The sequence below is a fragment of the Monodelphis domestica genome, chromosome 1 (assembly GCF_027887165.1).
Source record: "Monodelphis domestica isolate mMonDom1 chromosome 1, mMonDom1.pri, whole genome shotgun sequence".
Classification (NCBI taxonomy): Eukaryota; Metazoa; Chordata; class Mammalia; order Didelphimorphia; family Didelphidae; genus Monodelphis; species Monodelphis domestica.
This window is the reverse complement of record NC_077227.1, coordinates 400614448-400630877: the sequence shown is the minus strand read 5'-3', so window position 1 is coordinate 400630877 and position 16430 is coordinate 400614448. Positions and strand designations below refer to the sequence as shown.

Genomic DNA, 16430 nt, shown 5'->3' with positions numbered 1-16430 from the left:
AGTGGCTATAGTAAAGAATGGTGCTTTAGTCTGAGAAGTAAAACAGATGATAAATAGCACCTATAAAGTAGTCAATTTTCAGACTTTCTAATGGATAGTATTGGTTTGATTGCAGGAAAAGTCTTATGTAGGAGGTGGCACTTGAGTAAAGCTCTGATGGAAAATAGGATTTCTACTAGGAGGCACACATAAGGAGGAGGTGTTTTTATTTTCAATTTTAAGTTCAATTTTGTTTTATTTTCAGTTCCAAATTCTCTTCCTCTTCCCTTTATCACATCACCCATCAAGAAGACAAGATAAATAAAAATTATTAGTGTGTATAGACATGCAAAACAAATTACTTCATTAGTGAAGTTCCAAGAAAAAAAAAAGCAAAAAAATAAAGGAAGATATAGAGGAATATATGCTTCGATTTGCACTGAGTCTGTCAGTTCTCTAACAAAGGGGTGGGTAGCATTTTTCACTATTAGTCTTTTGAAATTGTTGTTGGTCACTGGGTTCATCAGAGTCACCAAACCTTTCAGAGTTGATTATTATTAGAATGTTGCTATTATTTTATAAAATTGTTCTTCTTGTTCTGCTAACTTCACTTTGTATTAGTTCATATAAGTCTTCTCAGGTTTTTCTGAAACTATTCCCTTCATCATTTCTTACAACCCAATATTATTCCATCACATTAATATTATAACATGTTCAGTCATTCCTCAATTGATGGGATTTGAGAGAATGTTTTCTAGATATGAGGGAGAGCCTAAATATAGAATGTGAAAAAGTTGGAATTTTATCATCTTGATTGAACCATAGCATGGTAAGGGAAATAATGGATAATAAACCTGGGAGGGTAGATTGGAGCCAGATTGTTAAGGGTTTTAAATGCCAAATAAGGGCATGTGTATTTGATCCTAGAAGTAACAGGGAACATCTGAAGTTAGTTGAACAGGGAACTGACATATACAGACTCATGCCTCAGCAATATTAGATTGGGAAGCTATGTGGAGTTTGATTAGAGGTAGGAAAGACTTAAGGAAAAAAGACCAATTATTAGGAGGCTATTTCAATAGTCTAGACCAATGCTGTCAAACTCAATTAGAAATGGGGACTACTAAACTCTGCATAAGAATCTCTGCAGGCCACTACTGAAAATACATTATTTATCAATTCTTTATTATATTTTTATTTGTTTTATTAAATATTTACCAGTTACATTTTAATCTGGTTGGACCACACGTAGGAATACTGTTGGTCACATGAGGGTTCATGGGTTCCTGCAGGGAAGGAATAGAGATTAATTTGCAAATGAAGACTAGGGGTAGGGACAGACTATGAAGGGCCTGAAATATAAAGCAAAGGACTAGTGTTTATTCTGTAAATTATGGGAAACCACAAAATTTTTTAATTGGAGAGTATGATAAAGGTGGTACTTAGACTGTTAGATAGACAACAGTGACAGTGAAAGACTGTTGGCAGAGACTAGACATTCCTTACATCTCATCGTCACCCACAAGTATTCTACTTTCTTGATTAAAAATTCTGACTTTCCTCTATCTGATCACAACCCTTCTATCATATTTCACATCTCCCTATTAAACCTATTCTTTGCCAACATTGCTGCTTCTGGTCCTTCCACCTCCTTTGTACTTTTTCAGGCCATGACCCTTGCATTGATTTCACTTTTCTCCTTTTCTAATCTTGACCCTAGAGCGAACCAATCAAATTCAACAATATCCTTTATTCTAAAAATGCCCTTGCTATATCATCATTCATCCTTTTCCAAACCCCAATGCTGTATTATTTCTGTCATCTGCCTCACTCTCTCCTCCTCACATACTGAAAAAAAAATCACAACCTTGAAATGAACATGTACACTTTTCAAGGCAGCCTTATGAGTTTGAAAGGTTGAAGAGTCAAGATCCATTGCTTACAAGTTTACTAATGATAAGTGGAGTTTGTGTATTGACATGGATGACCTATAATTGGGGGATGATCTTAAGTCCTAGCCTAAGGTATATGAACTAGAAATCTTTTTTGACACAAAGCCAAGAAAAAAAATGTAAAATGTATATCTGACAGTCGTACTAAATGTTTTATATTTTTATGGTTTGAAATCTTGACCTCTTAAGAGATTATAACAGGAGTTATTATGACAGTTTGCTACCTCAAGTCCCTCTGTCAGTATGTGTGTGTGTGAACTTCTATGTGGAGGAGATGAGAAGCTGGTCCATGTCCAATTCATTCTGTACATATGTCTAAGAAGTGCAGTCAGAGATCACTAGCTACAGCTTCAGAGAAATGTCAATAGTGAAGAAATATTTGTAAAAATAGGAAAAACAGAAAATATCCTAAATCTAAGTTTAAACTCATTTTATTCTTAATATTTTAAAACATTACATAGAAGCTTATGCCATAGTAATTAGTCCTTCTATATTTTTTGTTGTCAAATCACTTTCATATATTATCTAATTTGATCACCACAACATCTGTTCAAGACAGATATTACTAGACTTATCTTATTGGTATTAACTGAAAAACTAACAGTCAGGCAATGGAATTATTGAGGTATGTAGAAAGAAGGAATGACAAAAAGAAGTCCAACATTTGATAAAATCAAGGACATAAATTACTGGAAGGCCTCTTTTGGACAAAAACTGCCAGGAAAGTTAGAAAAATCTGGCAGAATTTAGGATTTTTTTTACTATGTAATACAGTAAATTCAAAATTAGTACATAACCTGAATATATAAGGTCGCACCATAAAAGAAAATTGGGAAAGAATAAGATCATGCAGCTTTCACACCTAATTCTAAGGAATGATTAAATAAGAAAGTGATGGGATTAAAAATTATAAAAGATAATTCTGTCTACATAAAAAAATTTAAAGCTCTTGAATAAACACAACAGGATGGAATAAGAAGAAAAATGGCACTGAAGGAAAAATATTTGATTCAAATATAACTAATAACAATTTAACCAAAATTTTCAAAGTTGGCAGTTGTGTATTCCTCCAACAATTCAGGATTTTGATTTGAAATTATTCTTTTTAAAAATGATTTTTACTAATATGTTTTTATATCACTTACATTTCTTGCTGCATCTTAACCCTACCTACTTTATCCTACTCTTCTCCTCAAAAACCATTGTTAATAATAAAGAAAAAGGATGAAGAAAAAAAAGAATTTTAGCAAAACCTATCCCACATTAAAAACATATTATATACAATATTCCACATTCATGACCTTAACAAAGAATAAAGAAAGGTGTTTTTTCATATATTTTCTCTGGAGCTAAGTTTAATTATTATACTTTTGTATCACCCAGTTTTAGGTTTTAAGAGAGTCAGAGACAAAATTACAGATGAATTCTAGAGCAGCAGAATCAACAAAAAGACAATGAGGAACAATCTTCCATCCTAAGAATTTAAAAAGTTGACAGGAAAGGTCTGTCTAACTAGAGTGAGAGTGAAGTGTAGGCCAGTTCAGACAATGCCCAGGCAAGCCAGTAGCAGGCCACACCCCAGAAAGCAAGCAGAGGCCTTAGGGACAAATAAATCTGTAACAGTGGCTTCTGGAGTTCTCATCCCACAGACAGTAATGGGGCTGGACAACTGGTCAAAAGAAGACTATAGGAGGCACTTTGCTGGCACTGATTGCATTGCCCACATGGGGATCCAAGTCACAAGTCCAGGGTGAAGTTGCAGGGTGACAGGGAGTACTAGTACAGTAGTGTGCGGTGACTACAGGAGAATGGGGATCCTGGTCACAGTTCCAAGGTAGAAAAGAGTACTTGTGGTCTCTATCAGATTAAAGCATAGGCCAAGAAAGCAGTGACCATATCTCTCCTTAGAACGTATCTCCTCATAAGAACTCAAAACTTACAGGTCCCCAGAACTAGATCTGAAAAGAATATCATGAAAACCTGAAGTGTGGGACAGAGCCTCTCCAGCCCAGAAACAGAGACCAGAGCCCAACTTTAATGTAAAGTGAAAAAGTCATGAAATAGGGTGGGAAAATGAGCAAAAAAAACCCTCACCACAGGCAATTAACTATGATGACAGGAAAGAATAAAAACACCTTAAAGGATAATGATGTCAAAATTTCTATAGGCAAAGGACTCAAAGAAAAATGTGAAACTGGTCTAAGGCCTAAAAAGAATACCTTGGAAGAACTCAGAAAAGATTTTAAAAATCAAATAAGAGAGGTAGAGCTTGGTAAAGGAAGCATAACAAGTGGTATAGAAACTTGCCAAAGAAAAGAACTTAAAAAACAGAATTGCCCAAATGAGAAAGGAGATACAAAAGCTCACTAGAGAAAATAATTCTTAAAAATTAGAATAGGGCAAGTGGAACCTAAAAACTAATGAGACATCAAGAAACAATAAAACAAAGTCAAAAGAATGGAAAAACAGAAGGGATATTATTGTCAAATTCTCAAGCTCCCAGGTCAAGAAGAAAAATACTTTAAAGCAGCCAGAAAGAAACAAATAGAATGATCATGGAGCCATAGTAAGACAAACACAGGATTTAGCAGTTGCTACATTAAAGGATTAGAGGGCCTGGAATATGATATTCTGGAAGGCCAGGGAGCTAGGATTACAATCAATAATCTATCTACCAGTAAAACAAAGTATAATCCTTTGGGGGGGGGAATAGATATTTAGTGAAATAGAGACTTTCAAGTATTCTTGATAAAAAGACAAGGACTGAGCAGTAAATTTAATTCTCAAATATAAGGCACAAGACAAGCATAAAAAGGTAAACAAGAAAAAGTGTAAGGAATGAAATAAAATTAAACTGTTTATATTCCTACATGGGAGATGATACTTATAATTCTTAGTAACACTATCACTATTTAGGGAGGATAGGAGGAGTATACAAATTGCAGAATATAAAATAAACTCTACAAAAATCATAATTATTTCTATATTACTAACAAAGTCCAACAGCAAGAGTTGAAAGAGAAATTCCATAAAATAACTGTAGATAAAATACTTGGGGGTGTACCTTCCAAGACAAACCCAGGAACTGGAACAAACCACTTTTCATACAAATAAAGTCACAGGTTTGAAGCTTCAGGGAGCCACGTGCCATAACAATAAGTTGTCTCTCTCCAATGCAATTTCAACTATACTGCCTATAACTCAACTTCGTTGGGTCAAGCAAACAAATGCAGAGAAAAAAGCAAATGTGGTCACCTTACCCGTCTATCTGAACTTCACGCGGGCTGATCTCATCTTTACTGTGGACTTTGAAATTGCTACAAAAGAAGATCCTCGGAGCTTCTACGAGCGTGGCGTGGCCGTCCTGTGTACAGAGTAACCTGCCACTGGTCTCTCACTCACTCGTGTCACGATTGGCACGTAAAATGTCTTTTTCATGCTTAGATTGTGTTCAGAGGGTTATGGATTGTATGAGAAGGGATTTGGGCAAGTGGACAAATGGGTGATTGGAAGCGGAGTGTGTTTGAGGCAAAGAAATGATTGAGAATAAGTAAAAGAAGGCAGTGCTTTGGTTTTGCAGTTCCCATATTATGAAATAAAGGTTTTTAAGCATGAAAAAAAAATAAATAAACAGCTCTCAATTAGAAAAATATTAATTGCTCATATGATGAAAATGATAATATGATGCCAATATGATAAAAATGATGTAATACTGAAATTACTTACTCAGTGTCATACCATTGAAAATATCAAAAACCATTTTATAGAGCTAGAAAAAAATAACTTTTATTTGGAAGAACAAAAGGTCAAGAATATTAAGAGATTAATGAAAAAAATCTGAAAGATGGCGGTCCATTTGTACCAGATCTCAAAGTATATTATATACAAAACAGCAATCACCAGAATAATCTGCTACTAGCTCAGAAATACAGTGGTGAATCAGTGAAATAGATTAGATACACAGTTGGTAATGACCATAGTAATCTAATGTTTGATAAATGTAAAGATACCAGCTTTGGGGACAAAGGTTCATTACTTGACAAAAAACTGCTGAGAAAACTGGAAATCAGCTTGGCAGAAAAGAGATACAGATCAGCACCTCACATAATATACCAAAATAAGGTCAGCATGAATACAAGATTTAGACGTAAAGGGTGGTACCCTAAGCGAATTAAGGGAGCATAGAATTTACTTATGAGATTTATAGAAAAAGGAAGAATTAATGATCAAACAAGAGACAGTGAGCCTTATAAGACGCAAAATGGAGATAATTCTGATTACTTCAAGTTAAAAAGGTTTTGCACCCAATGCAGCCAAGATTAGAAGGAAAGCAGAAAAATGGGTAAAAAAATTTATAGCAAGTTTTTCTTCTAAAGGTCTCACTTCTCAAATTTACAGAGAACTGAGTCATATTTTATAAGAATATGAGTCATTCCTCTATTGATAAATGGTCAAAGGCTCTGAACACAGAACAGCTAGGCAGCTCAGTGGTCTGAGAAGCCAGGCCTAGAGATGGGAGGTGCTGGGTTCAAGTCTGACCTCAGACACTTCCCAGCTGTGTGACCTTGGGCAAGTCACTTAATCCCCATTGCCTAGCCCTTACTGCTCTTCTGCCTTAGAACCAATACCTATTGGTTTTAAGATAGAAGGGTAAAAGTTTTTTTTTTAAGTATATACCCAATGTCTCTTTACCTCCCCCAAACTTCTTAAAGTTTTGCTTTTGCTACTCTCTCCTAATCAGTCTAATAAAAAACAGTTTTCTAAGATGACCAGTGACTATCTTATCATCAGGTCCTATAGCCTTTTATTTTTTCTTCAATGCTCATCCTCCTTAATTTATCTGTAATATCTGAAGCTGTTGACTACCTGCCTCTTACAGGGTATACTAATTTTCTTCTTAGATCCAGAGACAAATGTTGATTTTCCTCCTAACTCTCTTAATCATTTCTTTTGTTCCTTATTGACATCCCATCTTCTGGATCCCTTAATGTTATTCCTGCCTCTGCCACTTACTATTTGTGCTTACTGTGGTTGTTCAACTCACTTAACCTCCTAGGCCTCAGTTTTTTACTCATTTACAAAAGAAGAGGGCTGGACTATATAACCTCTGAGGGCTTTTTTAATCCATGATCCTCTGTTCCTTAAAGGCCTTTCCTATGATATCTTTATTCTCTACACTTTCCCTTGGAAATCTCATTCACTCCCAGGGATCTTGCTATTTATTACTTCTGTGCAGATAACTAAAATTTATTTCCTGTTGCTTAGCTCCAAATGTCTAGAAGACATATCTACCAGGATAGTCTGTAATCTCAAACTCCACATGACCTAAACCAAGTTTATTACTTCTCCTAAAACAGCTTTTATAACTTCTCTAACTTTTGTCCACACCACCACCAATTTCCCTGTTTCTCATGGTCAAAACCTTTGGGTTAATTATAATTATTTCCTCTTCTTTACTTCACAGAATCACACAGTGTTTGAGGTTATGTACCAACCAGTACAATTATTTTACTTTATTCACTTAAAATGTTTTAATAATATTATTTGTCTTGAGTCCTGGGCTTTGTATGCTACACTCTCTCTCAATTATGGATCAAGTGACTTCAATTCAAATTAACTCATCAATCATCTATCACCACAACCCTTCAATGAACTCTCCTTTGTGCCAAAGAAAAAAAAAGGAGATACATCCAAGATATATACCACATCTCTGTAATGTATTGTATTGTATTACAACCAAAGTATATACTATTCTGTCTGAAGAGTCATGTATGTCTCAGCTGTTCTGGAAAGTATACGCTTTATTTTCCCTTTTTTGGGAACTTCATTCAGCTCTTTTTTAAAAGAAGAAATTCCCCGTTAATTCCACCTCTGCAAACTCAATTAAATTCATTTCTTCTCTATTCTACTATTGCCACTTTATATAGTCCCTCATGAAATACTACAATGCCAGTCTTTCCTTCCTCCTCTTCTCTCTTTAACTCTCTAATGCTTCCTTCATGTTGCTGCCAGGCTCATCTGCTTTTACACATAAATTGTTAATCTCACTTCTCTACTAAAGATCTCCAAGGCATCCAATGAAGTTAAAGTTTTAGGTTTTTTGTCTGACAATCAGAGCCATCTATAATTCGGGACCTGCCTTTCCAGTCTTATTTCATTTTGCTCCCCCCATGAACTTTATGCTCCAGCAAAATTGGATTCCATCCTGCTCCCAACTGTATCCTATACTCTTCACATTTCTGTGTCCTTGTCCAAGGCCAGAATATTCCATCCCTCTTCAGTTGTATTTGTATCCATTCTTTAAAGTCCAACTCAACTTCTACCTCCTTAAATTTTACTTAATGCTTTAAGTCAGTAATGATCTTATACTCCAGAATCAAATACTCTGTTTTGCAATTCATTTCCTTACCCTGTAATTATGTACATTCTAACTATCTTACAGTCTGAAAGGCAGTTATGGCACTGTAGGAAGTGTCTTAGAAGAAAGGGAGACCTGGGTTAAAATCCAATCTCTTATATACTGGCTGTTGACCTGAACAAGTCACTCTCAGTACTCTAGTCTGTGCTATTTTCTAAGATGAAAAATAAGAGAGGAGGTACTTGAATGAACTGTATTAAGAAGTTCAATATAATATGTAGAAGGTTTTTCCTTAACAGGGAGTTCCTCTATAGCAATGAATTCAGAGGCCCAGTCATCATATTATTCTAATAGCTTCTAAGTCTTGTCTTTATTTCATCCAGACTAGTGATTTTATATGTGGACAAACCTCACTGAGGGATAAAGTAACTTGCCCAAAATAACAACGGTATTATACATTAGAGGCAGGGCTTGAGACAGGTGTTCCTGTCTCCAGGACTGGCTTTATATTCCCTCTTTAGATTTCCTTCACAGCAGAGTATAAACCTTAAAAAAAACTTAAACCCTTACCTTTTGTCTTAGCAGCAATCCTAAAATAAAAGAGTGCCAAGGATTAGGTAAATGGGGTTGTGACTTGCTCAGGGTCACACCAGCATATAAACTTTCCAAGTAGTTAGTTGGCACTACTTATAAACTGCTTCAACTTTATGTGCAAAATACAGTACTTGATGATGTAAGTTTAACCTAAGATTTGTATGCTTCTATATCTCAATGACTTTCAGTATTTTTAGTTTTACTTTGGCTAGCAAAGGGAAGAAGAAATGGGAAATGGAAACTAAGTAGTCATTAGTAACAAGCATTAGTGTACCACGATCATTCAATGTTAGAAATAAAAAATATAAATTATATAATTATATATTAAACATATATTATGATTCCTCTAAAGCCATTTCCCTTTTTAATAGAGGACTCCAGGAGATATGATGCTTTGACTTAAAAGAATGAAATGTTAATATTAGAATGATAGAACCTGATGTCCACTATTTGATAAAAACTGCTGGGAAAATTGGAAGACAGTATGGGAAAGATTAGGTTTGGATCAACACCTCACACCCTACACCAAGATAAACTCAGAATGGGTGAATGACTTGAACATAAAGACGGAAACTATAAGTAAATTATGTGAACACAGAATAGTATACATGTCAGATCTTTGGGAAAGGAAAGATTTTAAAACCAAGCAAGACTTAGAAAGAGTCACAAAATGTAAAACCAATAATTTTGATTGCATCAAATTAAAAAGTTTTTGTACAAACAACACCAATGTAGCCAAAATTAGAAGGGAAATAACAAATTGGGAAACAATCTTCATAAAAACCTCTGACAAAGGTCTAATTACATTTACAAAGAGCTACATCAATTGTACAAAAAATCAAGCCATTCTCCAATTGATAAATGGACATGGAACATGAATAGGCAATTTTCAGTCAAAGAAATCAAAACTATTATTAAGCACATGAAAAAGTGTTCTAAATCTCTTGTAATCAGAGAGATGAAAATCAAAACAACTCTGAGGTATCACCTCACACCTAGCAGATTGGATAACATGACAACAATGGAAAGTAATGAATGCTGGAGGGGATGTGGCAAAGTAGGGGCATTAATGCATTGCTGGTGGAGTTGTGAATTGATCCAACCATTCTGGATGGCAATTTGGAACTATGCCCAAAGGGCGATAAAAGACTGTCTGCCCTTTGATCCAGCCATAGCACTGCTGGGTTTGTACCCCAAAGAGATAATAAGGAAAAAGACTTGTACAAGAATATTCATAGCTGCACTCTTTGTGGTGGCCAAAAATTGGAAAATGAGAGGATGCCCTTCAATTGGGGAATGGCTGAACAAATTGTGGTATCTGTTGGTGATGGAATACTATTGTGCCCAAAGGAATAATAAAGTGGAGGAATTCCACGGAGACTGGAACAACCTCCAGGAAAACATTGTACACAGAGACTGATACACTGCGGCACAATAGAATGTAATGGACTTCTCTACTAGCAGCAATGCAATGATCCAGGACACTTCGGAGGGATCTATGAGAAAGAACACTATCCATATCCAGAGGAAGAACTGTGGAAGTAGAAACACAGAAGTAAAACAACTGCTTGATCACATGGGTTGAGGGGATATGATTGGGGATGTAGACTAAATGAACATCTTAGTGCAAACATCAACAACATGGAAATGGGTTCTGATCAAGGTACACATGTAATACCCAATGGAATTGCGCGTTGGCTATGGGAGGGGCGGGGGGTGGGGAGGGAAGAATAGAATATGATTTTTGTAACCAAGGATTAATGTTTGAAATTGACCAAATAAAATTAAAAAAAAAAAAAACCTTGATGTCCAGTGATGGAATTATTTTGAGGAAGAGAAGCCAATCTAGAGGTTTTCCCGAATCATACCATACAGCATATAAGGTTGTCTTTGGAACCATCTATGTTATCACCACATGAGAAATCTCTAGACAGGGACTGTGGTTTATTTATTTTTGTTAACTCCTCCAGAGTCTTGAACATTTAAATAGGTTACTTAGGAAGGGATTTGCTGAGAAAGGGAGGAAGGAAAAAAGGGAATACAGCATTGCTATTTTCTGAAAATAAATGCTATTCAGCACTGCCACATTCACTCTATTAGTGAAACTGGTGGGCTCTAAGAGCTAGTTGAACTTGATGTTCACATTAATTTTTTATTTTCTTGGCAGAATTAGTAATATCTGTGCTTCACTAAATTAGATATTTTTGTTAACAAAGAAAGGCTCTATTAAAGATTCTTTAATACTTAAAATCCTTTCCTTCATTGATTGGTATACTATTAACTTGTACTGTTAAAAATAACTACTGCAAATTATTTTCAAGCATTTTAGATGCCATTTGAAAAAAAATTATATATTTAGTAAAATAAATCTTCTAAGAATTTGAAGCCATAATTGAATGAACTTTGCTGGCTAAATAAAATAAGGGCTTGGAATTTCAATGCATTTTACATGTCAAATCATTTGTTCCTCAGAACAAACCTGAAAGTTGGTCGGTCATAAAAGTGTCCTCATACTCCTTCCTCAAATTTCCCCAAACATCTCATTGTACTTCTGCTAGCCTCCTTCTATTTACCTTACTTTTCTTTAAAGTTATTTGTGTACTCTTCACTGTAGTCAGCACAAAATATCCCCATACCCTCAAGGCAAAAAAACTGTAAACTCTTTGAAACTAGTGCCTATATCATCATCTCAGTCTGTAGAGCAAAGCATAGTGCCCAGCACACAGCAGGTTCTCAACAAATGTTTCTTGAATTGAATCCCTGTTTTACATGTAAAGGAAACTAAGGCTCAGAGAGCTAGATTTATTGACAGTTACACAACTCATGTTGTATTACAAACTGCTAATTTAGACAAGTCAATCTTTTAATTGCTCAAAATTAGTGTGGTTTTATAGTCTAATCTATCTGAAGGTCATGATGGGTAAATGGAATGCATAGAGAATCTGGAGCTAGAAGGGGCCTCAAAACCAATATAATCCAATCCCCGGAACTGAGGCCTAAGGAGACTAAAGGTCATTAAGGTAATAAAGAACCAAGACAGGATTTGGACTCAGATCCTCTGATGCTAATTAAATACTCTTTAAAAATGGTTATTATAAATAGTCATTGATAAAAATAAACATTTCAATATACAAAGATGATAAAAAAAGGACCTATAGGGGGAGATGGGTGGCTCAGTGTAGAGTAGAACCAGGCCTAGAGATGAGAAGTCCTGGGTTCAATTCTGGCCTCTGACACTTCCTAGCTGTGTGATACTGGGCAAGTCACTAGACACCTCCCTCTCCCCCATTACCCCTCATCTGCCTTGGAACTAGTACTTAATATCAGTTCTATAAGAGAAGGTAAGCCTAGATAAAAATCATAGATGAGAATTAGATGAAAACTCAGAAACTACCTAGTACAATCCCTTTATTTATATGTGAGGAAACTGAAGCCAGTATGCCATTTACAAAAGCCACAAAGCTAGCAAGCAGTAGAGCTGGGCTTTGAACCCATATTGCTGCCTCTAAATCCTTTGATCTCACCTATTCTATAATGTCCAAGAAAGAGAAATCCCATTTAAGGCATTGTATCTAAAAGCACCACTTTTTTTTTAACCCTTATCTTCCATTTTAGAATTAATACTATATATTGCCAGTCTATAGTAAGAGCAGTAAAGGGCTTGGCAATAGGGGTTAAATGACTTACCCAGGGCCACACAGCTAGGAACTGTCTGAGGCCAGATTTGAACCCAGGAGCAGGAGGAGGAGTCTCCAATCCTGGCTCTCATTCCACTGAGCTACCGAGCTGCCCCCTCCACTTCTTTTTGATAGGCCAGAATGTACATATTAGAAAGACTCCCCCAATTATTTCATGCCAACTGCACAATGTGTGTGTATGTATACGTATACATATACACACACACATATATTTTCCATAATTCTATCTTACTAGCCTGCTCCTCACAACTTCCTAATTATTGGCCAAAATATCCTTTTGACCTGTTTGTATATAAAAGCTGCTTATGCCTTTAACATCACAGTAGATGGCTTTTGATTTTCATCGTGTTCAGTGTTCTGGATTATAGTACCTCCTGTATGAATAGTTTTATAAAATGTGCTCATTTAGAAAATGGCCACTGCTAGATTTTAGAATGAGTTCTACTTTCTAGACGATTATTATGGATATTCTTAAAACTCAAGCAATATATACAAGTCACTTAAGACTATTATAACTCCACATTCTTCTGCCCCACCCCCTTCCTGCTCTTACCCAGCCCTGGGCTGAGGCAAAGCCTCAGTTTAACAAAATGACTTTTTCCATAGCACCATAATGGATAATCTCTCTTTAGCTATTGAATATGCCAATTTGTGGCAATGTTTTTCTGTTCACTGAACTGGTTCATTTCTTCAAGGGAACAAACTGTTCTTCAGTGAAGCAGGAATTGGCTGTGTTTTAACAAAAAGATTTTTCCCCTCTGACTGTGTTTTTGCAAGAGACCCAAGTCAATTTATAGCCAAGTAACAAAAGGTCAGCAAGGTTAGTCAAGCAATGGGTGTAATTCCTGTGTGTCACAGCTAGTAAAGGAAATGGGTGGGAATAAACGGTATGAAATTCTGACCTGAAATTATTTGTACAAAGCCATTATAGTAGAGTAAGTTAAGAAGCAACTTATGATTTCCAAAGTCCAGGGATCACTCTACCCCTTGAAAAAAGTGGGTGCCTTTATTGTTTGAAACGAAGATTCCTCTGTATGGGCAGGGACTGTGTTTATTATTATTATTTTTTACCTTTGGTTCCTCTAGCACCACAGTTACCTGGAACATAATAGGTATTTAATAAATGTTGAATTTCTCAGTCTAAAATAGACAGAGGATAAATTTACAGCTTGGTTTTTTAAAGGCATATTTAAAACCTTCATCATGTGAATTTGGCAGTCCTTGAAAATTTCATAAAAATGAAAACTTATAGGTAAATCAGAATTCAATAAAAATGTTCATTCTGGAATCTGTCAATGTAACTTATCAAAAATAGCTATTTTGATCAAAATAATATGCTAGGAGGAAGAGCCCAACAAAAGTGACAGTCAGTCTGTTTTTAAACTGCTAGACATGTGAAGAACTAAGGTATCATTTAGCAAAGAGAAGAATGTCATAAAATGCCTACTTTTAAAGCTGATGTGAAAAGCTTACCTCTATAAGCTAAACACTGGCAGACAGATGTATAATTACTTCCAGCAGATCAACCTCCAGTACTTATGTATAGGTAGGGGGAAACCAGTTAGGTACCATGAAAGACAACTTACCTCCAAAAAGTTTCCTACCAACTTATTAAAGTCCCTAAATTTCCCATAATTGGTTTAAAAAACTACCAGGAAAATGTTACCTAGGAAGAGTAACTTATTAAGTCCAAATCATGAGGGTCAGTTTATCAGATGAGTTGGCTGTCACCCAGGGTTGGTACAGGAATGTGGCACTAGTCAAGTTGTTTTCATGGTTAAAAGCCTAGGAATGATTCATAGAATGAGACTTGGGCAAGTGTAGGACCTCATAGTAAAGGGATGCTGGGGACAGACAATATTATAGTACTGAAGGGAGCAAATGCTTCAAAGTCATGCTTAGAGTCAGATGCCCAATTACCAAGAATAAAAGTGACACTACTTTTAGCTGACAGAATAATTGGAGTAAATTCATTCCTGAAGCTGTCCTTTTGCCAGCTATAATTTGGGCAGACAAGTCCAAGTGAGTTCAATAGTGTCCTTAAAGCATGTTGAAAATGCAAGAAAACAGATGTGAAACAAAAGAAAAAACCTTAGTTTTTAGTTTTAGTGAACAAAAGCTGGAACAAGGTGAAATAAGTTGGAAGTGCTACAAAAAAGTAGAAACATCAGCAGTTACCAATGGCATTACAACAATGCTAGATACATGTTATGTGTGCAACAAGTATATTTTAAACAAGTTAATGCAATTTGAAAATTTGACCAATTTATTTCAATTCAAAGAAATGTTTTTTTTTAAAGTCCATAAAGAGGCAGTGTAGTATAGTGGAAAGAGAGATGTATTTGATGCCAGGAAAAGGATCTGAAACTTGGCTCAAAAACATATAACATATATGACCCTGGGCAAGTCGCCTAACCTTTCTGTGTCAGTTTCATCATCTTTAAAATGAGGAACTTTCATTGGATTGTCAAAAATGACAACAAAAGGAAAATGGCAATTGTTCAAGGGGCTGTGAGAGGTTATGTATACTTATACACTGTGAATTGAACAATGTTCCATCCTGACAAGCAATTTAGAACTATACCCAAAAAGTCATTAAACTGTTCATACCCTTTGACCCAGCATACCATCCTATGGCTTAAACTCCAGAAAAATCAAAGAAAGAAGGAAAGGTCCCATGTACACAAAAGTATAACAGCATTTTTTGCTATAGCAAAGAACTGGAAACAGGGAGTGCACATCAATTTGGGAATGGCTAAGCAAATCATGTTATATGAATATACTGGAATATTACTCTACCATTATAAGAAATGAAGAAAAGGATGGTTTCAGGGAAACTTGGAAAAATCCATATGAGTGATACAGTGTTAAAATAAGTTCAACCAGGAAAACATAACTCCCATAACTGGGAGACTGCAAAAATAAATACACACACAAAAGGGGAGGAAATGATAATCAATATCAAAGCAAAGGATGAAAATATTTATGACTGAACCACAACTGAAGAGAGGGGTAAAGGTGATCTTTTTTTGCTGTCTCAATAGTGACAAAATCTCAAATTAGTAACTGAACTTCTCAACACACCAGGCAACTCTCTACAACTACAAACTGCAGAAGAGTTGCATTGCATTACTTTTTCTCCTAGATTCCTTGATCATCCAAACTTCTCTTTTCTCTGTTCTTCCTACATGACACACCATCTCATGGGCTTTTCCACTAACTTGGAATCTGTCCTCTCATGCTGGCCTCAGAGAAGCCTCTCTTCCTTTAAGACAGGCACCACCTTCTAAATGAAGTTATTCTTGACGCCTTCAACTGTTAGTACTCTCCCTCTCAACTTTTCTTGCATTAATCATCAGACTTTGTATTTATATAAGCATGTATACATACATAGTTGTCTCTATTAAAATGTGAGCTCTTTGAGATTAAGGGTTGATTCACTCATTTGTATTTGCATCTCCAGTGCTTAGCAAAGTGCCTGGCACATAGTTGTTCAGTTGTGTCTGATTCTTTGTAACTCTGTGGACCACACTGTCCAAGGGGTTTTCTTGGCAAAGATACTGGAATGATTTGCTCTTTCTCCAGCACACAGTTGGTGCTTAACAAATGCTTGTTGATTATCTGGACAGTTGGTGATCTGCATTGGTAGGGAGCATTTCTTTACCTGGAGTTTTCTACACCAATAGTCTCCAAAGTGGAGCTGTGAAGATACAAACAAGATTTGACAATGATTGGAAATGTGAGTCAAAGACATCAAAGTTGAAAACCTGGGAGCGTGGGAGAATGGTAGCACCTTCAATGGGAATATGGAAGTTTGGCAGAAAAGGGGGTGTTGGGGAAAAGATAATA

At 35.8% G+C, this 16430-nt stretch overlaps 1 protein-coding gene across 34 annotated transcripts in view; it reads right to left on the bottom strand.

Annotated features, from left to right (window-relative positions):
- ZHX3 (zinc fingers and homeoboxes 3) overlaps positions 1–16430 on the bottom strand; it is a 148351-nt gene that overhangs the window by 34633 nt on the left and 97288 nt on the right. Inside the window, exon 5 of one of the 34 annotated variants that reach the window (XM_056811889.1) lies at positions 1198–1265. The exons of the other annotated variants lie outside the window; for them this stretch is intronic. The gene's annotated coding sequence lies outside the window, so the exon portion shown is untranslated. The remainder of the gene's footprint in view (positions 1–1197; positions 1266–16430) is intronic. 34 annotated transcript variants of the gene reach the window in all.